At 50.5% G+C, this 27,155-nt stretch overlaps 2 non-coding genes across 2 annotated transcripts; both read left to right on the top strand.

Annotated features, from left to right (window-relative positions):
* The first annotated feature begins 22,480 nt into the window (after positions 1–22,480).
* Positions 22,481–22,552, top strand: TRNAQ-CUG. The gene has a single exon. It is a non-coding gene; the product is annotated as a tRNA-Gln (tRNA).
* A 1,384-nt stretch (positions 22,553–23,936) lies between these two features.
* Positions 23,937–24,008, top strand: TRNAE-UUC. The gene has a single exon. It is a non-coding gene; the product is annotated as a tRNA-Glu (tRNA).
* Positions 24,009–27,155: the final 3,147 nt, after the last annotated feature.

Below are 27,155 nucleotides of genomic sequence, written 5' to 3'. Positions count from 1 at the left end.
TAAAGCCCGATGCCAGCTCTGTACACATATCCATTCCAAGTGACACCACATCACAGGACCTAATCATCAGACACACCATCAGGGGCTCATTGCACCTGCATCTACCAACGCTGATATATGCCATCATGTACCAACAGAAAAATGCCCCTCTGCCACCATGTAATACATTGGCCAGACGGACCAGTCTCTACGCAAAAGAATAAATGGACACAAATCTGACATCCAGGAATCACCAACATTCCAAAAACCAGTGGGAGAACACTTCAACCTTTCTAACCACTCCAGTGACAGACTTGAAGGTAGCAATTTTGCAACAAAAAAACTAAAAACAGACTCCAAGAGAGACTGCTGAACTTGAATTAATATACAAACTAGATACAGTGTATGGTTTAAACAAAGACTGGGAATGGATTGAGTCATTACACCAAGTGAATCTATTTCCCTATGTTAAGTTCTCACCTCACACCTTCTATGAGGCCATCTTAATTATCACTTCAAAAAGTTTTTTTTTCTCTCCATACACATTAAGCTCATCTCAAATTGATTAGACTCACACCTGTTGGTATGCATACTTCCACCTTTTCATGTTCTCTGTATGTATAAATATCTCCTGTCTGTGTGTTTCCATTCTATGCATCCGAAAAGTGAGCTTTACTCACGAAAATCATCTTAAAATAAATTTGTTAGTCTCTAGGTGCCACAAGTACTCTGTTTTTAAATTTAATAAATGTTGTACAGGCACCAACTCCGGGGCTGGTGCCACAGGCACCAACTTTCCAATGTGCTGGGTGTGCTCACTGCTCAGCTACAGGCCCTGCCCCCTCCACCCCTTCCACCCCTTCCTGAGCCTGCAGTGCCCACGCCCATCCCCCGTCTCCCCCACCGAGTGTCTTGCATAGCATGAGCAGCTGATCGGGAGTGCGAGGAGGGGTGCTGATTAGTGTGGCTTCCATGGGTGGGAGGCACTGGGAGCAGGGGTGGGAGCTGATGATTCTTCAGCAATGTATATTGGTAAATTCTGGCTCTTTCTCAGGCTCCAGGTTGGCCACTCCTGGTCTAGATAATACTTCATCCTGCCTTGAGTGCAGGGGACTGGACTAACTACTCTCAAGGTCCCTTCCAGTTCTGTGATTCTATGAACCAAAGGCCAGAGATGAGCAGAATCAAAGAAGTCACTCAGGGGTTTCTCCCTGTCATTGTCCCCAAGGCAGCTCTCTCAGATTAACTGTTATTTGATGCTCCAGCCTTTACACAGTCTCTCCTGGAGTGCCTTTCATGGCTGGGCCTAGTTTTAGCTTTTGGGAAGCGTGAGCCTGGGGCTCTGAGACTGGGCCTTCTTGCCTCAGCACACCTTGTTTCTTTCTGTGGCTACCCAGTGAGTCCAAATGAGTAGATACTCCTCATACAGACTGTGAACATAAGAATGTGTTTTGTGGTTAGACTTTATTGAATGCTTGTAAGATGCTGCCTGAGTTAACATCTGACTAGTTGCATTGTGAGCCTCTGTGGCTCTGTAAATCACCAGACAGGAGAGTAGACTTACCTATGTGAAGTGCTGATTGGCAACAGAATGCCTGGCAGAAAGGTCCATCAACACCAGAGAGACTATTATGGGATGTTAACAAGGACACAAGACTGTTGTTGTGCTCTACTTCCCATTAGCTGAGTTTGCTCAGAGCACATGGTAGGAAGGGGATGAAAAACCATAGAGAAGGAACTGATTGTCTGTATGCTGCCTGGACTCTGGGAAGTTTCTAGGCATAAGCAAGAGATCCCCAGCTGCTTAGCCTGGGTTAGTCTAAAGAATATGTAGAGCTTGCTTATTACAGAAGCTTCTATTACCTTTGAAATTTAAGACTGCAACTCATCTGCATCTATAGGATTACCTGCTTTAACTTTGTTAACAACTCTCGTTTCCTTTTAAATAAGTCTTAATACAGGTTATGACAGGACTGGCTACAAGTGTCTTTGTTGGAAGATCTAAGATTTAATTGACCTAAGGAGTGACGGGTCCTTTGGGACTGGCAGTCAGCAGACATTGCTGTGATTCGTGCTGTAAGGCAGTGGTTCTCAACCAGGGCCCCTGGGAGACGTGAGAGCAGCTTCTGGGGCTGCCAAAGCTGGCATTAGACTCACTGAGTCCCAGGCCAGAAAGCAAGTCCCAGCGCATGGGAGGCTGAAGTCCAGGGCCCTGAGCCCCCATCACCAGGGCTGAAGCCAAAGCCGCCAATGTAGCTTTGGGGGCCCTGTGGCATGGGGCCATGAGCAGTTGCCCTGCTTACCTAACGCCAGCCCTGGATTTAAATGCAGAAAACCAGTTGTTGTGGCCCACATGGGCAGTGGAGTTTTTAGCAGCGTGTGTGGGGTGGGGTGGGAGGCTCAGAAAGAAAAGGTTGGGAACCCCTGGAGTAAGGGACCACCTGTCACAAAGGTGAGCTCACCTGCATGGTGAGATATATGGGATCACCCAAGAGGACTGTCTGTGATTCCATGTTAATGCTGTTACAATGCCTGAAGCGTTTACACTGGATACTTGGTTGGTGAAATCTCCATACAGACCTCACACCCAATTTGGGGTTTGTGCCTTGCTTCTCACCAGTCTGCATGAGGCTGGTGCTGGTGCTCTCGAGTCACTGAAGACAGTGTTACAGAGAGAGGAGCTGTGACTTCCCCAAGGTCACTAAACAGGTCCATGACAGAGCCAGGAACAGATCCTGTTAACTCCAGAGCCCGTCACTGCAGCTTGGAGATGTCCCCAGTGCACACTGTAGGAAGAGCTGTGCAGAGATTGCAAATGAGCTGCTCTGCCAAGACAGCCTGCACATCCATGGACAAACCACCTCGCTGGGGTGTGTCCCTGGGTCAGGAGAAGTCAGTGTCCAGTCCTGTGGGGCTGTGCTCACCTGGCTCATACCTCCAGTACTCACTGCTGCCCCTCCGTTACCATCTGCACTGTTCAGTGAGCCTCAGGCCTCAGGAGGTCACAGCCCCTCTCACCCCAAACCTTCAAACTGGGACATGGTGCACCAGTGCCAGAGTGCACTAGTGTAAATTCTGTCTACACTGGGGTTTGCACCAGTGCCTAAAACAGCAGTGTGGCAGAGACCTTCCAGAAACAGCAGTACGGTGGCACTAGAACCTATTTCTAGCTCAGTCACAGACAGCCTGGGTGACCTTGGACACGTCAATGTTTCTCCTCCCAACTTTAGTCTCTTTATCCAACTGCCCACTCACTGGGTCTCCTCTCTCTCAGAGCTGCTCACCACTAAAATCTGTGTGGGTGTCCCAGAGCTAAGGCAGTTCAGCTCTGGAACAGTCTTACAAGGGGCTGGGAGTCTCTTTCCTGGAAGTCTTTAAGAACAAATAGGACAAAGCTCTGTCAGAGATAATCTACATATACTTGGTCCTGCCTCAGCAGAGAAAGCTGGACTTGATGACATCTTGAGGTCCTATCTAGCCCTACATTTCTAGGATGCTATGCAATATATACATATAAAAACACAACATACAGAATAAAACTCACCACAACATAATGTCAGGCAAATTCAGGGGGAAAAAAAACACAGCCTACACTCCACAGCATAAAATGACAATACAAAGGAAAAGAAAGCAACACGATGCGAACTATGACATCCTACGACAAAAGTACACAATGGAAAACAAGCTGAGGCAAAACAATTCACCATAAAACTGCTACACAACATGGTGCGATCACAGTTCCAAATGGCACCATGCAAAACAGCTCAGCGTAGAACATGACGCAGCAAAAAAGAGAATTATTTCAATGTAGGCCTGGAAGGGATCTTGAGAAGTCATCTACTCCAGCCCGCTGTGCTGAGGCAGCACCAAGTATCCTAGACATTCGCAGACTGGCGTATCTCTAACCTGGTCTTAAAACCTCCAATGAAGGAAATTCCACAGCCTCCTTGGAAGCCAATGCAAGGCAAACACAGACCAAAACAATGCTGTACACACACACGCTGGGCTTGGTTGGGGAGGCAAGAATTGAAACAATCTGGGTTCAGTTCCCAGTTTTGCATAAATTCTCCACGCAAACTTGTTACACACCGGTGGCTGGCCCGTACCACTGACTTGGGCCCACACGGCTCAGGCTGTGGGGCTGTTTAATTGTCATGTAGAAGTTCCGGCTTGGGCTGCAGCCCAAGGTCTGGCACACTCCCACCTCGCCGGGTCCTAAGGTGAAAAGAGACAAATTCATATTACAATTAAGGCACAAATATTCAACAGCGAGGATGATTCACCACAGGAACAAGCTACCAAGGAAAGTGGTGGATTCTCCGTCTCGTGACATCATTTCATGATGACTGGATGCCTTTCTGGAATGTGTTTACCCCAAAAGTAGCTAGTGTGTCATACAGGAGGCCTGTGATATGCAGGGGTCAGATTAGATGCTCTAATGGTCTCTTCTGGCAATAAAGTGGACTAATTTATTTAGAACTGAATGTAGCATTGGGAGCAGCGTCTGATGTTTTACTGTCTAGCCGGCTTGCTTCCTAGAACGAATGCTCCTTGAGTGGGGTGATCCACAGGGAGTAGCTCAAACCTTCAAAGTGCCTGGCCAGGGGCAGGACATTAGCCCAGCAAGGGAGGGGTGTGGCAGTGACATCACAAAGGCCTTTTGCAGGACCTCAGACTATTGGCCAAAGGTGGTGGGGAGGTGGTGACCTCACAGAGAGATGCTGACATCAGCCAGGCAGGACAGGGGCGAGGGGCCAGGGAAACCTCAGAGACCCTGTGGCTTTGCTTCAGCAAGTCTCCTTCTCCAGGTCTCTCTTTGAGGACTGGGGGAGTATTGGGGTTCACGTACCTGAGCGCCAGGAGGAACCTCTTTCGAGTTTTCTCCTTCCCTTTTAGTGATTTTACTTGAAAACAGCTGACCCTGTTTAGAAGGTAAGAGCCTCCTCGAGGTTTGAAACTGTTCAGTCTGATCCATCTGGTGACAGTTGAATTCATGGAAAACATGATCTTAAGGAGGCAGAATTTTATTCCAAACCTGGGATCTTGTCCCTTAGAATCACTGAGGACATTAGGGTTTGTCCTTTTTGTTTCACCTTTTCCTCCATCCATCCATCCCTCCTTTCTCTTCCTCTCTTGCTTCTTTTCTCCTTTCTCCTGTTCCCCTCCTAACACCAGGAGAGGGTGTGTGTGTGTGTGTGTGTGTGTGTGTGTGTGTGTGTGTGTGTGTGTGTGTGTGGCAGCTCTCACTGTGGGAGGTCCACCCCAAACTGTGGAGCTGCAGTAGTGCTGGGGCAGTGATCCCTGCCAGTGACCTGGGCCATCCTTTGAGCTCTCTGGTGAGACCCCTCAGCCTCCCATCCTCAGTCTATATCCTGATTGTCTGAGCAGGGGGTTAATGACAGGGAGGAGACTCAAGGCCTTTTTGTTCTCTTTTAAGTCCAAGTAAATAAGTCATAACCACTTATATGTTTGATGGATTTTGCTGCTTCTCTGCATTAATTGTCTCTGAGCAGTTCATGATTCTCTCTAACATTGCAGTTCTCCTAAAACACTAGCTGAATACTTACTGTGCATACTTGTTGGTCTGGAGCTCATCTGAGAGCACTTTATTGAGGTCATTCAATGTATGAAATTCAAGATCTGATGCAGGGGTAAATGTGTCTGTCTGGATCTAAAAAACAACAAAGATCCTGCGGCACCATATAGATAATTTTTGCGCGCATGAGCTTTTTTAGGTAGATACCCACTTCTTCAGATACAAGATCTGATGGTTAATATGAAAATCAGTGTTAGGGTAAATGGTGCCCTGGAAAACTTGTACTTTGGCAAAGTTCTTGGTTCAGGCTTGTAGCAGTGATGGAATAAACTGCAGGTTCAAATCAAGTCTCTGCAGTACATCCACAACTGGGATGGGCCATTCAGTCTTTGTACAGTGCAGGGGGTTAATGACATGGAGGAGACTCAAGGCGTTTTTGTTCTCTTTTAATTCCAAGTAAATAAGTCATAACCACTTATATGTTTGATGGATGGATTTGCTGCTTCTCTGCATTAATGAGGCAAGTATGAAGCCTCATTCAAAGACCAGGGTCACTATATTACTGCACAGTCAATCAATGCAGTCAATCAATGCAGTTGTAGATAAATCTCTGCATTATGCATTTTTGTATAACTTGTATATGACTTTGTATTGAACCTTGGTAATATGTTATAGCGGGCCCCTAAGGTAGTGTAATTAAGGTAAAAGAAAAGTGTCTTTTTGCTAGAAGTAGAATAAGATCTCCCCCCCACTTGGTAATCAACTGCCCTGTTGCATGAATGAGGTGTGACTGAGGAAGGCGTGGAGGGCAGTACCTCCAGACAGCTGCAATCCTTGGAGAGGGGCTGGCAGCCCAACCAAGGACAATCAAGCTTGGCAAGTGGGCTGACTAGAGAAGAGCAGACATACTGATGGCCTCAGGGATAAGAAGCAAACACCTTCCTGTGGGAACAACCCCCAGCCCAGAGAAAAGCAGCTAGAAGGACCAACAGACACAGTCACAGATTTTGAATCTGGGAGATTTGCCCCTCTCCATCCACTGACTCGCTGCTTGCCTCCTCACCCCCCCACCCCAAGTATAAAGCCTCATTCAAAGACCCAAGGAGTCACTATATTACTGCACAGAGCCCTCGCCCCCGACGAACTCTGCCCCTCACCTGCCTCAGGCTCTGCAAGGAGTTTGGGTCGGGCGAGAGGTCTGGGGTGCAGGCCCTGGGTTGGGGCAGGGGTTTGGGGTGTGGGATGGTTGAGAGGTTGGGCTCTGGAATGGAGTTTGGGTGCTGGGTGCAGGCTCCAGGCTGGGGCACAGGGTGGGGTGCAGGATGGGTGGAGGCAGGGGCGACTCTAGGCACCAGCAAAGCAAGCAGGTGCTTGGAGCAGCCCATTTGCAGGGGCGGCAGCCAGCAGGGATCCAGCCTGGGAGCTGAGAACCAACAGGGGCCCTGGGAGCTGTAGTTCCTTGGTTAGCTCCTGCCTATAGAGCCAGCTCTGGAGCAGGAAAAAACTACATTTCTCAGCATTCCCTTGGCCGCTATCAACAGGAAAGGGAGGGGAGGAGTACGGTAGCTGAAACCTCAAGCTGCAGCTTGCTGTCAATGGAGAGCTCACTGCTAGAGCAGGGTGGCACTGTGAATGGGGAACAGAGTGTGCCCAAGTTGTAGAAGGCTTTGCCTAGATATCCCCTTCAGAAGACATCCCCAGACTGGATTAGAGATACTGGTGTGACCTCACCTTGTGGTGTGACACCTTGCAGCCCCCAAGGAAGGAATTGGGTGGACTAAATGGACAGTTCCTCTTTATCTGAATCCTAGCAAGGAGGTACGTGGATCCCACTAGAATTTAAGAGTAAGGGAGGAGGCTCTACTGGACCTGGGCAGCTTTAGATACAGTACCAGGCACGTAGAGGATTTCCACTTCTGAGCCATCGAAGCAGAAATTCACTTTTCCTTTCCAGATTTAGCTAATATTCAGAAAGGGAATCTAGCACCTGCCTTCCAGATTTGAACACCCTCAAAATTCAGGAGTGCTGAAGCTCAATTTGGGCAGCTGTTACTTCATTTCTCCCAAATCAAATATACTGATTCACTGTAATTTGCTGTAGAAAAGTTGGATAAACTAGAGCAAGAAATGCTTCCCAGTGGTTTTTAGGACTGGAATTGCTATTTTCAACAGCCATTGCCTTTGTTTGTTTGTTTTATAGTTTTATTTGTTTAAAGGAAGACAGTGATATTGCATTGGCAAATTGCCCATAGAAACAAAGAATGGAACATAAGAATAATAAAGGCACCTCAACGTTTCCTCATTTCTGTAGGACAGTCTTATAATATGCATCCAGATATCCTTTAATCACACAAGCTGGAAATTGTTCCATGTTACTGCAGTTCTGTAACCATATAGGAACCAATCCTGTCTGTGTTCTGTGCACATCCAAAATTCCTGCTGAATGACCCACTCTGGGAGCAAGTTACCAGTGACCCAGGGCTGGGGTGGGAGGAGGGTGCAAGTGGGCAGGAGCCCAGAGCTGGGGCAGCACAGGGTGCATGTGTGGGACGATCCCAAGGCTGGGGTGGCAGAGGGTGCTGGTGTGTGTGGGGGAGAGCCCAGGGCTGGGATGGCATGGGGTGCGGGTGTGTGGGGGAGAGCCCAGGGCTGGCAGCAGGGGGGTACAGGTTGTTGGGGGGAGGCCCAGAACTGGGGCAGCAGGGGGTGTGGGTGGAGGGGGCAGAGCCCAGGGCTGGGGCAGCAGGGAGATTCAGGGAGGAGCCCAGGGCTGGGGTGGGGGCAGCCAATTTTTTTTTTTTTGCTTGGGACAGCAAAAAACCTAGAGTTGGCCCTATCTCCACCCACCGTGAGGTAGGTAGGAGTGGATCATTATTATCCCTACTTGAAAGAGGGAGAAGATAAGGCTGAGAAAGGATAATTGACTTGTCTTAGGTCGCATAATCAGTGGCAGAGTTGGGAATAAGACCCAAGAGCCCTGATTTTCAAACTAAGCATCGGATCTTAAATTTCCGACATTGAATGATCTGAGTAAAGTGCTCTCAGATGAGCTCCAGACCAGCAACAGTGCACAGTAAGTATTCAGCCAGTATTTTAGGAGAACTGGAATGTTAGAGAGAATCATGAACTGCTCAGAGACAATTAGTGCAGAGAAGCAGCAAAATTCATCAAACATACAACTGCTTATGACTTATTTACTTGGTCTTAAAAAAGAACAACAAGACCTGAGTCTCTTCTCTGGCAATAACCCCCTGCTCAGCCAATCAGGGTAGAAACTGATAATGGGAGGCTGAGAGTTCTCACCAGAGAGCCCAAAGGATGGCCCAGGTCACTGGTGGGGATCACTGCCCCGCAACACACACACACACACACACACACACACACACACACACACACACACACCTCTCCTGGTTTTGGGAGGGGAATAGAAGAAAGGATAAAAGAAGCAAGAGACGAAGAGAAAGGAGGGAGGGAGGGATGGATGAAAAGGTGAAACAAAGGACAAACCCCAATGTCCCCAGTGAATCTAAGGGACAAAATCCCAGGTACACAATAAAATTCTGCCTCCTTAAGCTTGTTTTTTCCATGCCTAGAATTCAACTCTCACCAGATGACTGAGACTGAACAGGTTTCAAAACTCGAGGGGGCTTCTGGCTGTGATTTGTCAGTCCTCAAAGGCCAGCCAGGTGACTGTAAATAACTTACAATCATTAGGAAAAATTAGTATCAAGATTCCAACTCTAGCAGTCAGACAACATTGGTTCAATTTACAAGAGATTACTTTTCATATTCCTTGGTTCCCCCCAAATTAGGAAGGGCCTGTGACCACAGGTCCTGCAGGAGTACAAAGGGCAGGTCTACATCCCTTTTCTCTTTGTGCATAGTCCTGCCTGCTACCTTTTCAGTTTCAGTTCTGCTACCACAGTACTGATCAGCACATTATTCAGTAGCATAGGGAAGGGCAGGCACCATCACACAAGGACTATTACACAGAGACCTGCCAAATGCACACAGCAAACAAATGAAAACAAGAGATGAAAATGTTATTTTTTCATTAATCCCTTTCAGTGACAGCAACCTCCGTGGCTAATTGTAACAATAGTAGATGCAGCATTTTCTGATTGAAATGATTTTCAAGTTGTAGGTGCCTTTATGAACAGTACTTGCCTACATCTGTGACACAAGTACTTTTCAATTCCATTAAACCTGGGGTTTTGCTCAATTACACACGATATCTTGGAATTTTTCTGGCATATTCATCATCACATACATCACCTACAAGACTCCTGCCATAACAAGGGGTTCTTTATAGGGGTTTGAAATTATTAAAGTGACCCAGCACTTTTCAATTGTAACAGCTCAGGACAAAGTAGATCTCCCTGATCCCACTTATGTAGCTATTTAAATGTAACCTAATTATAAGGTGGCCTAACTTACTGATATTTTTGACACGTTTTCAAAAAGTGGCCTCTATTTAAATCCATGCAAATATCTGTATGCACACTTTCTGAGCACTGCAAGTCTGAATCTATCACCTGTGCATGCATCTGCTGTTACCTGAAACATGCACATGCTGCTATTTGCATGAAAACTTCTACGCCTGAATAGAGGAGGATCCTTTGAAAATGTGGCCTTTTAATTATATTTCATACTCCACAAGAGTAGCCTAAAAACAACAACGGGATATAATAAGGCCCTGGCATCAAATGAATAAGGAACAATATAAAAAATCAGCAGCACTTTATAAAGAGGACAGGAACAAAATATACAGTAACCATAAAACCAACAGATAAAACAAAACCCAGATTTCCCCAGGTGCAATCTAACAGGACAATTTTGCCTTCATAACTCTAGCAATACTCATCTATTTCAGCATGTAATGATCCTGTTTAAAGTATCCAGGAAACAATAAACTCTGGCCCAGTGCTTGTACATGTTCACTTTGTTGAGTGTGGCTCACATATCTGGACCTCCCAGCTGTTAATAGCTTCACCAACCACCCCTCTGTCTTTGCTTCTGTGTATGTCACTTCATTCTGGCTCTGCAAGGTGTCTGAAGTCCCAAATGCCACTTGTCCTTCTGTAAACCTATCCCAGCGGTATCCCTCCCCAACTGCCTCCTTTGTGGTTCAATTCTACACCATTGAAATCAATGGAATTTTTCCATTGACTTCAATTAGAGCAAGATCGGGCCCTTCAGCAATTTCCACCCAGTTCTTTCTATTATGATTTGTACCAATCAGGGTTCAGGGCCTCATTGTTCTAGGCACTGTCTAACAAAACAATGGTCCCGTGCCCCAAATATTCTGCAGCATCATCCAAAAGATGCCAGAAATGCAGTCAGTGAATTACCTTGATAACCTCTGGTGTAATCTTTCTTAATATCTGTGGTTTCTAATTCTATCAATTACTAGACAATTAAATTAAGGGGGTTAAGTTACACAGTGGTTTCTGAGAGCAACTGTTTTGAAAATCCAGTTAAAAATGTATTTTAAAGGTAAATAAATGCCTAATCTTTGCCTGAAACACAAGCACTATGACTTTTTTTAAATGTGTGCTACCATCCCCAAGCCTCATCCTCTCTCCAGTGAAATCCCTCTTCAAATGCCTGCACTTTTCATTTCCACCCATGCCCTTTCCTTTTTGCCTTTACAGAGCTATTAAATTTGTTAGTCTCTAAGGTGCCACAAGTACTCCTCATTCTTTATGCTTAATGATGTACTTCTAATAAAGAATTTAATTCTAATTTTTGCCTAGAGTGACTCTGACTTTCAAATTATATTTAAACATAGGAACTTATGGAATGGTTTAGGAATAAAAATAAATTAACATGTACAGAAATATGAAATAGAAAAACAAATAGGACAATTTCACTGCTCTACATGGGAAAAACCCACACAGAGCTTATTTAATCTTGTGAATTTTTCTGCAGACTAAGCTAAGGGGGGGGAAAGAAAGAGTTTATCTAATTGTTTTAAACCATGGATGAAAAGAACCTAACATGATCACCCTTGATTAACATGCTTATTATATAATATATAAACAGAAACCAGGAGACAACCCTGGGCCATGAAAATAAATAAGGAAGCTTTCACAAGAATCAAAACAAAGCATCATTCAGAATCTGTAAACAACTGAGCCGCTGATCCTAAAACTCATATTATAGGTAGACATGTACCTCTTTCTCTCTATTTGAAATATTTAGATAACATCCTTAATGTTTTATTATTCTTCATGTCTCCACATTAATCATTTTTATATTGATAGTTCCCAATGTATCCTCTGCCAAGAAATGGACATTGTGCAGAGAAAAATCCATTTTCTAGTGCCAAAGATATTGATAATTAACATTTATGTCATGAAACTTGTAATACCAGTTTGCTAAAATAAAGCTAAGCTTTTCATTATTATTTTAGAGTTTAATTTAGTCATCCAAGGTTACTCAGCTTCATGTTTATAAATTATACAGGGCAGGGACTTAACTCCTCTTGATCGACCTGTTTTGGAATTATGACTGTACAAGTAAGGAGGTTCATAACCTTGTTTGAATATCTGATCCGGCCTTGAAAGAAGGTGATTTATGGGATCGACAAACCCTCATCATTTCAAGAATCGGCATCTGAGAACAAGATTTTCCTCTATAACACAAGAGCGGAGCAAATCAGTTAAGTCTCTACTAGAAGCTACAACTTTGTTTATGTAAGAGTCATACAAGGTTACAAGGTCTGAGAATAGTCTGCCAGTAAGAGTATGGATTTTAGAACAAATAAATAGCTACATACTGCATAAAAATTGGAAGTTTTGAAACTACTTCTCTGATAATTCAGCACTAGCCATGCTACAGCATGTTCTAATTTACCATTTGGTATATGCTTTTGAAAATACTGAAAGTACATGCCAGTGGTCAACTAAATCATAGAAAATTCAAGCCCTATTTTACATGATGGGTGAGACATTGAAAACTGCATGACTTAGAAATGCCAGTCCCATTAAAAGTTAATGAGACTTATGTTCCTAAATCACTTACTCTCTTTTGAAAATCTCACCCATTTTCGTTTCCAGGGCTACTGCTGCCAATCACCAGTATTTTTAAGATAGTACATTTTTTGTAATTATCTGGCATAATAAAAGCACCAAAATTGTTTCCTGGAGAAAAACAAATCCAGAAACCCTAAAATACTGCAGCACTTCTGTTTCACTTTCTGTACCAATGATGAGAGGATTCTGTGAAGACAGACTTTTTTACAGGATCTGAAAAATTTCTATAGTAATCAAACATATATGCCCATATTAAGCACCATAGACTGCCAAATTCCAGAGAAACAGAAAACACTCTAGACTTGTGCATGGAATTGCTTTTATGTGTTATTTCAAATGCCCTTCCTGAAGTTCTTATGGTGATCTGCGGAGGAGGGGAAGAATTCTGAAGATAAAAGTAAATTCCAGTGCCATTTCTATGATTGTGGAACCATGGGAAGCCAGGGCACTGAATTTATCACAGTATTTACATTACTGTTACAAATCCAAATGTTTCACCTATTTACTAGGAATACTTCACCTTGGTTAACAAGAACCAAGCAAAATCACGGTGCAACAGTAATACAATTAGGGCATTACCGATGCACCCAAACTTAGATTGTGCAAGGAATATCAGGTTGCAACCTGTATAAGTGCAGGTAACTGTGCAAAAGGGGCTAAAACTGTTTTCTTTAATAATTGTATTCTCTGCCATGCATTGTCAGGGACTGAAGAAAGCACATGCCCAGCTTTCATTATCTGAAGATAACCTTCCAAATGTAAACCAGTGCAGACCTGTCTTCCTGAGTCTGCAAACTGGCAGTTCCAGAGCTTCTATTCCGCCTCACAATGCTGCCAAGCACTAGCAGCTTTGGTCAGTTTCACTGCTGTTATTCAGAACCCCAGGGTGACAGTAAAACTGAGAAAAATGGTGCCTCTTTCAGGAAAAGTAAGTTCAAGCAGAATCAGGCACTGGAGCTATTCATAGAAGCTCAATCCCCGCTTCCCTCGTCCCATGGAGTAGGAGGAGGGAGGAGATTTCTCCCTTTGGGTCTTGAAAAAACAAGAGTGAAAAACAGGGTGCTGGGCTATGGGGGAGATCTGTGTGTGTCAGGGCACTGCGGGTCTGTGTGGGGCATTGTGCAGTTATGGTGTGGGGCTGTGGGGAAGGGCACTGGGAGGGAGGAAGGAAGGGAGGAAATCTGTGTGTATTGGGAAACTAGAGAGTGGGGGTTTCTGTGTGGGGTGCTGGGCAGATGTGGTGGGGCTGTGGGCAGGGGTGTGATGGGCGAGGTGTGTGTGCACAGCCCTGTGCATTTGTGGTGGAAGAGTTGTAGGGGTGCTGGGCAGGGAGCTCTGTGGCACAGCATGGCGCACCCCAATAGGAAAGGGCACGCTGGTAGCACAGGGCCAGGCGGACCAGTGTGCCTCTGGCTCCCACGGGGCTGCGCACCTGTGTCTGTCTGTCTCCCCCAGCTCCACCAACGTGGCCTGATAGTTCACGCTTGCGATCTGGTCACCCTCCCCTCCGTCCATCCTTCACTCCCTTCCCTCTGTCCCCCAGCCCTGTCCTCTGTCCCGTCCCCTGGCGCCATCCGTCCCTGCCCCCTTCGTCCCCTCCGTCCCATCCCTGCATCCCCCCAGCCCTGTCCTCTGTCCTGTCCCCTGTCTCGATCCGTCCCTGCCCCCTTCGTCCCCTCTGTCCCATCCCTGCATCCCCCCAGCCCTGTCCTCTGTCCCGTCCCGTCTCCATCCGTCCCTGCCCCCTCCGTCCCCTACGTCCCGTCCCTGCATCCCCCCAGCCCTGTACTCTGTCCCGTCCCGTCTCCATCCGTCCTCCAGTTCATTTGCAGCCCAGCTCAGCCCGGTCACTCTCGCCAGGTGGGGCCGGGCAGCTCCCTGCGCTGCGATCCAGCACCGGGCACCGCGGAGCACCGGGCAGGCTGTGCAGGGTGGGGAGGATACTCACGTGCTGACACCTGCCTGCCTCAGGGCTTTCTCCTGCCCGCCGCGAGGAGCGCGAGGGAGGGCAGCAGCGTGCCGCTGAGAGCCGTGTCCAATTGGCCGGGTGGCTGCCTGCAGACAGCACGGGGGAGAGAACCAGACAGCCCTGTAACGCAGCCGCTGCTCGGGACCCGGATCCACGCTGCTGTGCCACCGAGACCCATCAAGTGCCACGGGAGCGGGGGACACCCCCCCCACCCCATGGAAGTGTCAGGGGCTGCTCGGGCTGGGAGCCCGGCGGAGAGTCCAGCTGGGGAGAGGCTCAAAGGGGGGGGGGTAAAAACGTTGCACCAAAAATCTGAAACAGTTGCCAGACACAAAACCCTTTAATTACAGCTCGGACGGGCCCCTCCGGAGCAGGGGGGCGGGGCCAGCCGCGGTCCCGCCGCCGGGCAGCAGCAGCAGCAGCAGCAGGAGGGGGCGGCGCGAGACGGCTCCCGGGGATTCCCTGCTCGCGCCGCTGCCGGGGGGAGCCGCTGCTGCTGCGAGCTGGTGCGCGGGGGGTGGAGGGGGGGGTGTCCTCGCGGGCGGGGCTCGCGCCCAGAGCGCTGACACTGTCCGTTCGGAACTGTCACGCCGCGCGACCGCCGCACCAGTGACGTCACCGCCCTCTGCCCCTGCCCAACCAGCGTGGTCACCCGGGCTCCGCCCACTGTCGCCGCGGCAACCACCAAAACAAACGTTCTCCGCACACGTGGGGCAGGGAGGGGGGTAAGGATGGGCCGTGACGCAAACAAAGCAGCTGGCTGGAAGCGAGCGGCAATGACGTCACCAAGGAGGAGTCCGCCCCGCTCAGCGGCGGATGCAGGGACGGGACGGAGGGGACAGGGGGGGCCGGGACGGATGGACAGAGGGGACGGGACAGAGGACAAGGATGGAGAGACGCAGGGAAGGGAGTGAAGGATGGACGGAGGGGGAGGGTGACCAGATCGCAAGCGTGAACTATCAGGCCACGTTGGTGGAGCTGGGGGGGAGACAGACAGACACAGGTGCGCAGCCCCGTTGGGAGCCAGAGGCACACTGGTCCCGCTGGCCGTGTGCTACCAGCGTGCCCTTTCCTATGTGCCCTAAGGCATTCCTATGTTATTCCATAACATTCCTATGTGCCATAACATTCTTATGTGCTGAATAAGAGCACATAACATTCCTGTGTTCCCCTCCCAACACCAGGAGGGGTGTGTGTGTGTGTGCCCTTTCCTATTCTTATGTGCTGATCAGTACTGTGGTAGCAGAACTGAAACTGAAAAGGTAGCAGGCAGGACTATGCACAAAGAGAAAAGGGATGTAGACCTGCCCTTTGTACCCTGCAGGACCTGTGGTCACAGGCCCTTCCTAATTTGAGGAACCAAGGAATATAAAAGTAATCTCTTGTAAATTGAACCAATGTTGTCTGACTGCTAGAGTTGGAATCTTGATACTAATTTTCCTAATGATTGTAAGTTATTTACAGTCACCTGGCTGGCCTTTGAGGACTGACAAATCACAGCCAGAAGCTCTTTGATTTTTGGGAAGGCCCCAGATCATTTTGCAGCTGGAGTGGGCAGCACCACTCAGGCTACCGTTGATACACTAGGACCATGACAAGTTCTTCTGCTGAGCATCCAGCATGACGTTTGACCACAAAAAGGGGCAGACAAATAGAAGAGGCAATATAGTATGTAGTGGGCTCAGGGATGAGAACAAAGGACTAATCCTAGCGTTGACACTGGCTCCCACTGTGGCCCTGGTCAAATCACATAGGCCAAAATTTCCATACTTGAGTGCCTATAGTTATGTACCTAAATCATTGACTTTAATAGGGTATTAGAGCAGTGGAAGCTACTCCAGCCATTGATCTTTTCCCATTTTGCATACTGAGGAGGGAATGTGCTTCCTTGTGTCCCCCCTTGCAAGGATTCCCAGCACCCACGAGTTACTCATGTGGGTATTGAACATAAAATTTTCTACCATGCAAAAATACATTTTGTTTTCAAACAATCCAAGGACTTAGTTGACACGGAGAATTTTTTTAGAAAAAGGGCAAAATAGCTTGACATTTCAAAAGAAATCACTGTTTAATTTTCTTTATAGTTCAAACATTATTTTAAAGGCGTTGAACTCAGATGTTCCTGAGGTTTAACAATGACTTGTATACATAGCTCCCAGAATGGAACCTGTGCAAACAAAAATAAACAATAATAGTGTCTTTTAAATTCACGGTATTTTTAAAGACACACAGAGGAGAATCAGCCAGGCTGATTCATTGTATTTCCCTGTGCTGATGAAGGAATTAGAGACAATAACAGAGCTTGACAAAACCAGCTAAAGCCACCAAACCAACTGGAGGGTTAAATCTATCAATCAGCAGTAAATATGAAATATAGAGTGGGATCAGGGCGTGCCTGGGGAGAAGCAGAGAACTCCTCTTCCCCAAATGTCAGAAGAGGGAAGGTGCTGGGATTTTTATCCGAATGCCCTCCTGAGTCCTATTTAGAGATTCAGGTTCTTTAACATTATAGCTGTCCCAAGTTTGCATAGTGCAATGCTTGAATTTACATGAAGAGAAAGTAGAGAGTAAGTAGTAAAGTTCTTCCAATTTTAAACTAGATGTATATTAAATTAAATCTGTGCTAATTAATCAGATGCATAAAGAGTATTTAAGACAACAGCTCAGCCCCTCTCACCCACCCTCTCTCCATCACCATTGTCAACTTTCTCTGGATGTGTTTTTATGGATAAACTGAACTGATCTGACTGGCTGAATCAAACAATAAGTTGTTCTAAACGAATCACGATGCTTCAGGTCAATAACTGTTTGGGAAACATCTGTTACGTTACTGCTTGAACATTCAGCTGAAAATTATTAGATATATATTCTGATAATTTGAACAGAAACAAAGTCATCGTAACAGAACATTGAGAGAGGATCAAAGCCTTAGGTTTTGAAAATAAATATCACACGTCAACATTTTTTCCATAAATGCTTCGGCAGCGGAGACCATTATCCTAAGATAACATTCTCCAGCAGAGAGATGATCTCTTAATTAGAGCAATATGTAAACTACTTTAGGATGCTTGATATAAATCCTGCAAACTGATTCATTGATACTTTTACTAAGATGAATTTTGATATCATGGGATGAAATCCTGGCCCCACTGCCACACCCCTCCCTTGCTGGGCTAATGTCCTGCCCCTGGCCAGGCACTCTGGAGGTTTGAGCTACTCCTGTGGATCACCCCACTCAAGGAGCATTCGTTCTAGGAAGCAAGCCGGCTAGACAGGAAAACATCAGACGCTGCTGCTCCCAATGCTACACTCAGTTTTCAGAAATTAGTCGACTTTATGGCCAGAAGAGACCATTAGAGCATCTAATCTGACCCCCTGCATATCACAGGCCTCCTGTATGCAGGCCCGCCCAGAGGGGGGGGGGCAAATGGGGCAATTTGCCCCAGGCCCAGCAGGGGCCCCACGAGAGTTTCGGGGCCCCTGGGCAGTGTCCTTCACTCGCTCCGGGAGCGGAAAACTCTCATGGGACCAGGCCCCCAGAGCTTCTTCGCTCCCGGTCTTTTCCTGCCAGGGTCCTTCCTCTCTGGGACAGAAGGACACCCCCGCCACCGAATTACCGCGGCGGAACCTGCGCGGAGTGCAGCGGGTCTTGGCGGTAATTCGGCGGCAGGGGGTCCTTCGTTCGGGACCCGCCACTGAAGTGCCCCAAAGGCCCGTGGTGGGGCTGCACTTCGAGGCGGTCCCGCCGGCGGTAATTCGGCGGTGGGGCCCCGCTGTGGGTCTTTGGGGCACTTTGGCAGCGGGTCCCGGAGCGGAAGGACTCTCCGCGCTAACTTACCGCCAAGCGGGGCCCCCGCCACCGAAGAGCCTGGACCCCGGAATCCTCTGGGCGGCCCTCGATTTAACAGGGTTTGTTTCAACTTATTGCCCGATTAAAATCTATGGCTAAAGGCAGCCACTGTTGTTAGTACTTGTACCTGTGTTTGGTGCCACCTCTTTTCCCTTTGGCCTTGTAGTTGACCAATGGCAAAGCTGAACATCTCCTCAGATACCAGGGAGTGTTTATGTCCATTCCTGCGAGCTACACCGGGGTTTGATGTTGCTGCTTTCAATCCTCTGGCTCTGCCGGAGATGAGGAACAATTCAGGCTGTCACTGAACTGAAGGAGGAAGATCAGTTTTTGACAGGAGAGGGACACCTCCTCTTAAAGGTGTTTGGCTGGCTGGCAGTCCTGATCCCCAGATCTCGCCCGTGGGGCTCCAGCAGTTTGGGGACCGGATCTCTCCCTTGGCCCCACCTGCTGCCTCAGGCGCTCCTCCCAGGGGCCCCAGCAGTGCAGCACAGCTGAGCAGCATCTGCCTGCTCGCTCCAGTGGCCGTCGGCCCCTCCCATGGCAGGGCAGGGTGGGGCTGGGCCTCCATGCGCTGCCCCACCCGAGCCCCTGCAGCCAATGGGACACTGCGGGGTGATGCCCGGGGCAGCAGAACGTTGAGGCCCCAGCCCACCCCACCTTGGAGACCCAGGTAAGCGCCACACCTGACTCCTCCCAGAGCCTGCACCACCATCCCCTCCCACATACCCCTCCTCCTGCAAACTCCCTCCCAGAGCCTGCAGCCCGGTCCACACACACCTGCCCCAACTCCCTCCCACAGCCTGCACCCTCTCCCTCCACACACCCTCCTGCCCACCTAATCTCCCTCCCAGAGCCTGCACCCCCACCCTCCTCCTGTTCCTCCTACCCCCTGCCCCAGCCCAGAGCCTGCACCCAGCACCCCAACACCCAGAGCCGTACAAGGAATTTTTGTGCCCGAGGCAAGGGCCAGCTCAGGCTCTTTGGCTGCGGGTCCTTGATCCCTGTCGGAGGAAGGACCTGCCACTGAATTGCCACCGCGCTTCATTCATCCTTCGGTGGCAATTCAGCAGTGGGTCCCTGAGTCCCTCTCGGAGAGAAGGACCCACTGACGAACTGCCGCCGAAGAAGTGACAGTGGGCGCCTCTGATCGTGGTAGAGCTGCGCCCCTCCACTTTCTGCATCCGAGGCAAGTGCCTCACTCGCCTCGCCCATGTTACGGTGCTGCAAACTCCATCCCAGAGCCTGCACCCCAGAACCCCACCCCCACCCAAACTCCCTTCCAGAGACCAGCCTCTCACCCCTTCTGCACCCAAACTCCCCCCAGAGGCTGCACCCCACCTGCACCCCAATCCCCAGCCCCAGCCCAGGGCCAGCACCTACACATCCTCCCCTCACCCAAACACCCACCCAGAGCCTTAGGTAGGTGGGGTGGAGTTTTGAGGCTGGTTCTGGGCAGTATGAGTGACATTATTGGCCCACTGGGAGGATTGGAGGACTGGCCCTGGCCTAAGGTAAATTGAGGTTGAGACCCTGCTTTAAGGGATTGGAGCAATGCTGGAGAGACTGACGGGCAGGGAGCTGGGGAGCTGTGTGTGCTCCAAGGAGAGTTGTTGTGCTCTGGTGACACAGAGCGGGGGTGGGGAGTTTGTAAGCTGTGGTGTTTGTATAGAGATAAAGTTTACTAACCCCCAGGTTAAAAACTGTTCCTGCTCTGGGCTATACAGGATGTTCTCTGTTGAGAGTATAGCTCAGTGGGTGAATGTTTCCCTGTAGGGTAATGGGTTCCTAGTTCCACTCCAAATGAGTCCCTTAAAGAAACTTTTTCAAATGAAAATCGATTTCCACACCCATCTCCAGTATGTTCAGGAGTTCGCTGAAGTTGAGGGGGGCTTGAAATGAATTCAAACACTATTTTCCTATGCAAATGAATAAAGACCTAGCAGAGCTGCCCAGCAGCTGAAATCAGTTCCAGTCCTCAGCGTCTCTAAGAGGACACTCGGTAGCTGAGGCATGTGGGACACCTCTGGGATGATGACAGGAGAAAAAATGCTGGATTCAATGAAAGCTGAGACCATAGGAGGAGAAGGTGAATGGCAACACCACACATAGTCATAACACTCAGACACGGGGCTTCACTGTCACTACCCCTGTGTTTTCCATCATTTATATCCAGGGTGAAAGTAACACAGGACTTACCGGTACTGCCGGAGTCCCGGGGCGTGGCCTCATCCAGAAGGGCGTGTCCTCATCTGGAAGGGGCGTGGCCTCTCAAGATTTAAAGGCCCTGGGTACCAGCTGTGGCTGGGAGACCAAGGGCCTTTACATGAACCAGGGCCTCCCAGCTGCAGAGGTAGCCCTTTAAATTCTGGCCCCAGCCCAGCCACCAGAGCGCGGCCGGGATTCAAAGGGCTCTGGGCTGACCGCAGCCGCAGCAGCCCAGAGCCCTTTAAATCTGGCCCCAGCCTGGCCGCCGGAGCCGCGGGTGGGGTTTAAAGGGCTCTGGGCTGCCAGCTGTGGCGGGAGCCTAGAGCCCTTTCAATCCCCACAGCAAAGCCGGTGCAGTCCGGCACGTATTGGCTCTTGCCGCTATGCCGTACCAGCTTGTACCAGCTTACTTTCACCTCTGTTTCTATCCTAAGGAACACACCCTCCCCCTCCCCCACGCACTGTCACACACAACCTTCTCCTTGAGCCCCATCCAACCCTCCCCACACGCCACGGGACACAGCCTCTCGGTGACTCACCCGATGGGGGCTTGTCTCTGCATCTCCCCAACAGGGGAGCAGGGAGCCGAAAGGGCCACAGGAGACCAGTGGAGCTAGGCAGGGATAGGAAAGACTTCCCCTCCCTTTCCTTCCCCTCCCTGAGTCCCGTTAATCTCACCCATCAGATGCTCCAGCACCAGGTGGGCTCAAAGCACCAACCTTCCCCTGAGCAACGGAAGGGGGAACCAGCTCTTTCACATGGAAGGAGGCTCCCCACCTCTGCTGCTGCCATTCTGCAGCCTTTCATATGGATTTGTATTAGCTAATGCAACCCCCCCACTCCTCTAATCCAGCCATGAAACATGGAGACAAGCTCCTGAAAGCAGGGCCCAGTGGTGCAATGGGTTAGTGCCCAGTACTTACAGAGCAGTGCTGAGTGGAGTGATGCTGAGGTTGTGAGTTCAAACCTCACCTGCAGCCCTAGTTTCCTTTAAGCAAATGGCTTCTGCCAATCAGTTTGCTCTGCAGAAAATACAATTCCTGCTCAGAAGACACTGAGGTCCCCTTGCTTTACAGAGAGCAGGGCAGATTCCACAGATCTACCAGGCTCTGCCCTCCACCAGCTGCCTGTGTCAGGAGGGGTCAGGCAGAACCCAGAGCACTGCCCCTGACTCCCCCTCAGTCTTTGCTCCCCAAACCACCTGTGTGCTCACCCTCTGCGCTGTGAGACTCAAACCCTGCCTGGCTTGCTGTATGCTGGTGTGGTTTTCATCTGTCACGTTGATGTGCATGTGGGTCCTGTGTGATTTTGGTGGATGTCTTGCATAGTTCTGTGTGCATGGATGTGTGTATGATTTTTGCATTAATATTGTTTTTTGCTTTGTATTCTTTTGATATGTGGGTTTTGTGTTTCCTGTTGTGGGCTTTTGCTGTATTTTTGGTGTGGATTTGTTCTTTCTATATTTTGTGAGGTTTTCCTTTTTGTGTATATGGCTCTGTGTGCTGTGTGGGTTTGGTTTTTGTTATGTCTGTGTGGGCCTGTGCAGTGTGTGATTTTCTCATTCTCTGTGTGCGTGTTTGTCTCTCTGTTTGTATCTTCATGTGTAAATTCACTGGAACTTTTCAAAATCTGCACAGCTTTGCCAATTTTCACCAGGAATTTTTCTCCATTAACAAATTCTCACTTGTTCCCTACCCGTTGGTTGTTCCCTACCCGTTGGTGACCATTGCCCCAGGGGCCTGTCAGTCTCAGGGTCCTGATTTCCCATTGGCCCTTCCCCCTTCTATTGGGACTGGGAACTAGCCAACCAAATCCCACTAAGTTTTAGTAAAGGGCCAACAGTCCCTTACACAAGCCAGCCCTGTGAGAGTCACCAATGTCCCGAGAGAACAGTACAAGCTGGTCCCATGGTGTAAAGGGCAGCACTCAGGACTCTGAATCCTGCAATCTGAGTTCAAATCTCAGTGGGACCTTGTGTTAGCTGGTGGTAAAGATCTGGTGCTCAAAGTGCTTTCCTGTCTCCAGCTATACAAAAGTGGGTCATTTCCCTCCTGCTGGTTAACTCCTTTCCCCACCAGAGCCAGGTCTTTGGTGGGGGTTTAGAAGTGGCTCTAGTGGTTGGGATTCTCACTGCTTCACCTGATGCCCACAAGTCTGGTGCTTGTAGCCACACTTTTCCTCTTGCTCACATGGCACTTGAAGAAAGCAGTGCCAGGGCCAGGCTTGATAGGCAGGAGGAGGCAGAGTCCCAGGCTGGAGCCAGCACACCTCTCCTCCTCTGGGCACCTGGAGCAGAGGCGGCTGGTGCTGACAGCTCTGAGGAAGGCTTATAAGCCACAGAGCGACTGAGGCGGGGCTAGACGAGGACAGGACCATGCCTATGTGTGGCCAGCAGACAGGCAACAAGACTCCCGGCCAGCCTGCTCCCTGCCATGCCAAACCCCCACTGAAGGCCACCCGCAGACCACCATGCGGGGTGGCTGCTGATGCTCTGTGTCCAACATCAGTAGACGGTAGGAAAGCAGGGCCAGCCCCCCTGGTGGGGCCTCTTACCGTTCCCATACCCCATGCTCACTTTTGCAGTGGGGCAGGAGATGTTATCCCAAGAGGCTTTTCTCCAGCTGGTGAGAAGCAGAGAAACATCCAGGCTCCCAAGGCGCTATGTAGCAACCCCCCTCAAGCACAGGGACAGAGGGAACTGCTCCACACGCTAGCCGGGCAGCCGTCCATTTCCTTTGGGAATTCAGGAATAGCAAAGGCTAGACTGGAAGCACCTGGGGCTCATGCCCCAGCCTTTGTGACATCAACCCCAACTCCTTCCCGGGGCTCTAGGTGAAGGCAGAGCATTGGCCTGAGCAGCCAAGAAGAGGTTCCAGATTTGAAAGGAGCAGGACTTTCAGCACGAAGGTAAAACTGCATCAACACAACCACAAAGGGACTTGACCCCTCAAGTTCTTAATTCAAAGTCAGGCACCTTATCCGTTAAGCCATGCGGGCGCCTTCTTCATGCGCTTCTTTGGAAAAGGTGGACACTGTGTTTCTTGGGTCACCTATTGAGGGGCGAGACTCTCTGGCACAAGAAGTCGAGTTCCCAGTGAGATGTGAGACTTAATTATACAGGGCCAGGTGCAGGGCTTTGACAGGAGGCTCAGGCATGGGGGATTGGGGTGCAGCGGACGGACCGGCTGTCTAGCTGTGGAGATTTAGTCGCACTGAGGCACAGGAGGGAGGAGGAGGAGGAATCCTGCTGACAGGCAGTGGCTGTGCAGAAAGAGGAGGAGTTCTGGGGACTTTCTTTTGCCTCTCTTTTGCCTGCCTGCTCACTCCTGTGGTGAACGGTGAAGATGCTCTTAACAAGCCCAGGTAGCTCAGGTGGTAGAGCATCAGGCTTTCAATCTGAGGGCCAGGGTTCAAGCCCCTGTCTGCGTGCTCAGCTTTTAAGTTGCCTTGTGTTCCAGGAGCCAAATTCTGTTCACAGCCACATGCGGATTCCCAAAGCTGTGGCCATTTCCTGGAAAGGCTCCTTTCCTTAGCAATCAGGAGAGAGGTCACATCCACAGGAGCAGGTGTAGAAAGCACAGTCTCTGGCTGCCAGGAAGCGGTGTGCCAGCATAGTGTTCTCTACAATGGCGTTTAGATCGGGATAATTTACGTGGCTCAGCACCCCCAGTTCCAGCACCTCTGCCCAGGCAGCTCCCCCAGCCTGACACACACACACAGCCCCTGCATCCTCCTCAGCCCAGAGGTGAGCCCCCAGCTGAGTGGGAATCAGAACCCCCGAAATTACCCTGGGACCAGCATGATCTGCCTCCGCCCTGCCCTGCTCTGCATGTATTCGGAGTGAGTCGGTTTCCCTGTCCTGCCATGTGTCTCTTCTCCTCCCCAGTTCCTTCCAAACCACCCCATTTCCCCTGCACCCCGGGCTGGGTCTCTGCCAACCCCCCTTCTCCCCTCCTGCCCCCAATATCTCCCTGCCCCTACAGGTCTATAGGGCTGGATCCCTCCCTCCCCCCTTCTCCCCTCAGTTCCTGCCTCTGGGGGTCTATGGAGATGGGTCTCTCCCCCGCCATCCCCACTCCAGCCCCCCCAAATCCCGCTGCCCCAATGGGTCTATGGGGCTGGGTCTCTCCCCTCAACCCCGTCCCCCAAATCTCCCAGCCCCAGGCTGTGACGTGCTATGACGTGTGCTGGGGCTGTGCCGTGTGCTGGGGCCAGGGCCGGCTCCAGGGTTTTTGCCGCCCCAAGCGGCAGGAAAAAAAAAATCTGTGATCACAATCGGCGGCAGCTCCACTGCACCACTTTCTTCTTCAGCAGCAATTCAGTGGCAGGTCCTTCCCTCCAAGAGGGACCGAGGGACCCGCTGCCGAATTGCTGCCAAAGACCCCGACATGCCGCCCCTTCCCCTGGGCTGCCCCAAGCACCTGCTTGCTGAGCTGGTGCCTGGAGCCGGCCCTGGCTGGGGCTGTGACGTGCTGGGACCTGCTCACTCCCCGAGGGCAACTCACTCACTTGAAACCAGCAGGACAGAAGGTGTCACGTGTCCATGGGCGGGGCTATGCAGATGAGCAGTGTCTGGCGGCAGTAGGGAGAGCAGCGAGATGAACCGAAGGAGCCCGGCGGAGAAAATTCTCTGCGTGTGGACAGAATCCCACCAGTTTTCTCTGTGTTGGGGGTGGGGGGCAGATTTCATGCTCTCATAGCCCCTGGGAGGGTTTGAATCATAAGTCCAAAGTGGGAGAACAACTCCCCCACTTGTGCTCAGTCTCCACTAGGGGCTGGGCTGGGATCACTAGGGAGGAAGCACAGGGAAAAACAGTTTCCCCTATGGAACCCAGGAGTCCTGGATCCCAGTTCACTCCACCCCAGAGCCAGGGATAGAACCCAGGGTCCTGGTGCCCAGCCCCCTCCCTGCTCTGACCACTCAGCCCCACTCCCCTCCCAGGGTGGTGCAGGGGTCACTGGGTCTGTGTCTCAGCTCAGCTAAGGGCCTTGACTGATTTTCCCAAAGTGCTTCCTTCTGAATCCATCCGACGAAGTGGGGATTCACCCATGAAAGCTCATGCTCCAACACGGCTGTTATTCTATGAGGAGCCACAGGACTCTTTGCTGCTTTTACAGATCCGGCACATCTGCCCCCTGCCCAGTCACTGCCCAACCCCGTGTGGGCACCAGCACTGTGCCGGGTCGTGATGGGAAATTGTCCAAGCTGGCCCAGGAGAGACGTGTGTGTCCCTGCTGCCCCTGCTGGTGGGGCTGAGCCCTACTCTGTGTGTGTGTGCATCTGTGACACTGTTTGTATCAGTGTGTTGCTGGGCTAACCACTAGGAAATGGCTTTGCAGGATTTTGTATTCTGCAGCAAGTCACACACACACACATACATACACACACTCTGACGCACAAAGAGACTCACACAATCGCAAGAACACTCAGACACCACACACCCAGAGGGACATGCTAGCCCAACCCCAAAGAGAGCAACAATCACCGCCCCAGCCACACTCACAATCACCCCCACACACACCATAATATTCACAATCGTGCTCAGAGATACAACTGCACGCAGTTCCTCCCACAGCTCCCAATACAAGGACCTCCTGCCCCACACAGCATGTGCCAAGGCCTGCGGAACTCACTGCCACTGGATGGCTACCAATGAGAATGATCCCCTCATGCAGGATCATGTGCTTGGACCCCTTGTCCCCTCTTGGGGTGCGCTGTGCAGCGTGGCTGGGGATTGTGCAATGGCCCAGCACCAGGCAACGCAGACCGGACACCACACGCCCTGCCCTGCCTCAACTGAGCTACTCTCCTGGTGCATTGGAGACCAGCACCCCACACCGTGGCACTCCTGCCCCACAGGGGGAGAGCTGCAGCCCCCGCCACATTCCGCAGAGGGGAGAAGGGTCAGGCCAGCCAGCCCTTGTAAGATGGGGAAATCTCCACTGGGGTCGACGGTATGGGGGCTGCGACATACAGAGAAATAGTTGTCGTGCCGGCAGAGGGCGGCAGAGCGCATACACACACACACAATTGCAAACATACACAGACACATGCATGAATCTGACACACACACACACAATTGCTAATATACACAAACACCCGCACAAATCTAGCCAACACCAACACAAGCCTGAGAGCCAGGGAGCAGAGCAGGCTGGCGCCGGTAACCTCCACTTCCCGCAGGAGGTAGCCAGCCCCCCATCCCCCACGGAGGCCTGGGACCAGCCCCCCCTCTGCTTGCCCCCACGGAGGCCTGGGGCTCCAGCCTGCTCTGCTCCCCTGGCTCTCAAGCTTGAGGGGCGGGGGGAACCGCCCCACAGCACTCGCCGGCGGCGTGGCTGGGAGCCAGGGAAGTGGACCAGGCTGGGGCTGGGTCACTCCACTTACCATGCAGGGAGTGCAGGGAGGGGGGCGGGGCTGGGGCCATGGGGAAGAGCCGGGCAGCCCCCCTGCAGCAGCTCCCCACCCCAGCTCACCTCCACTCCGCCTTCTCCCCTGAGCTCGCCGGCACCGCTCCACTTCTCCCGCCTCCCAGGCTTGCGGTGCCAATCAGCTGTTTAGTGCCGCAAGCCTGG

This window comes from Mauremys reevesii, linkage group 17 (assembly GCF_016161935.1).
Source record: "Mauremys reevesii isolate NIE-2019 linkage group 17, ASM1616193v1, whole genome shotgun sequence".
Taxonomy (NCBI): Eukaryota; Metazoa; Chordata; order Testudines; family Geoemydidae; genus Mauremys; species Mauremys reevesii.
The sequence above is the reverse complement of the archived record's forward strand: the minus strand, read 5'-3'. Positions and strand labels throughout refer to the sequence as shown.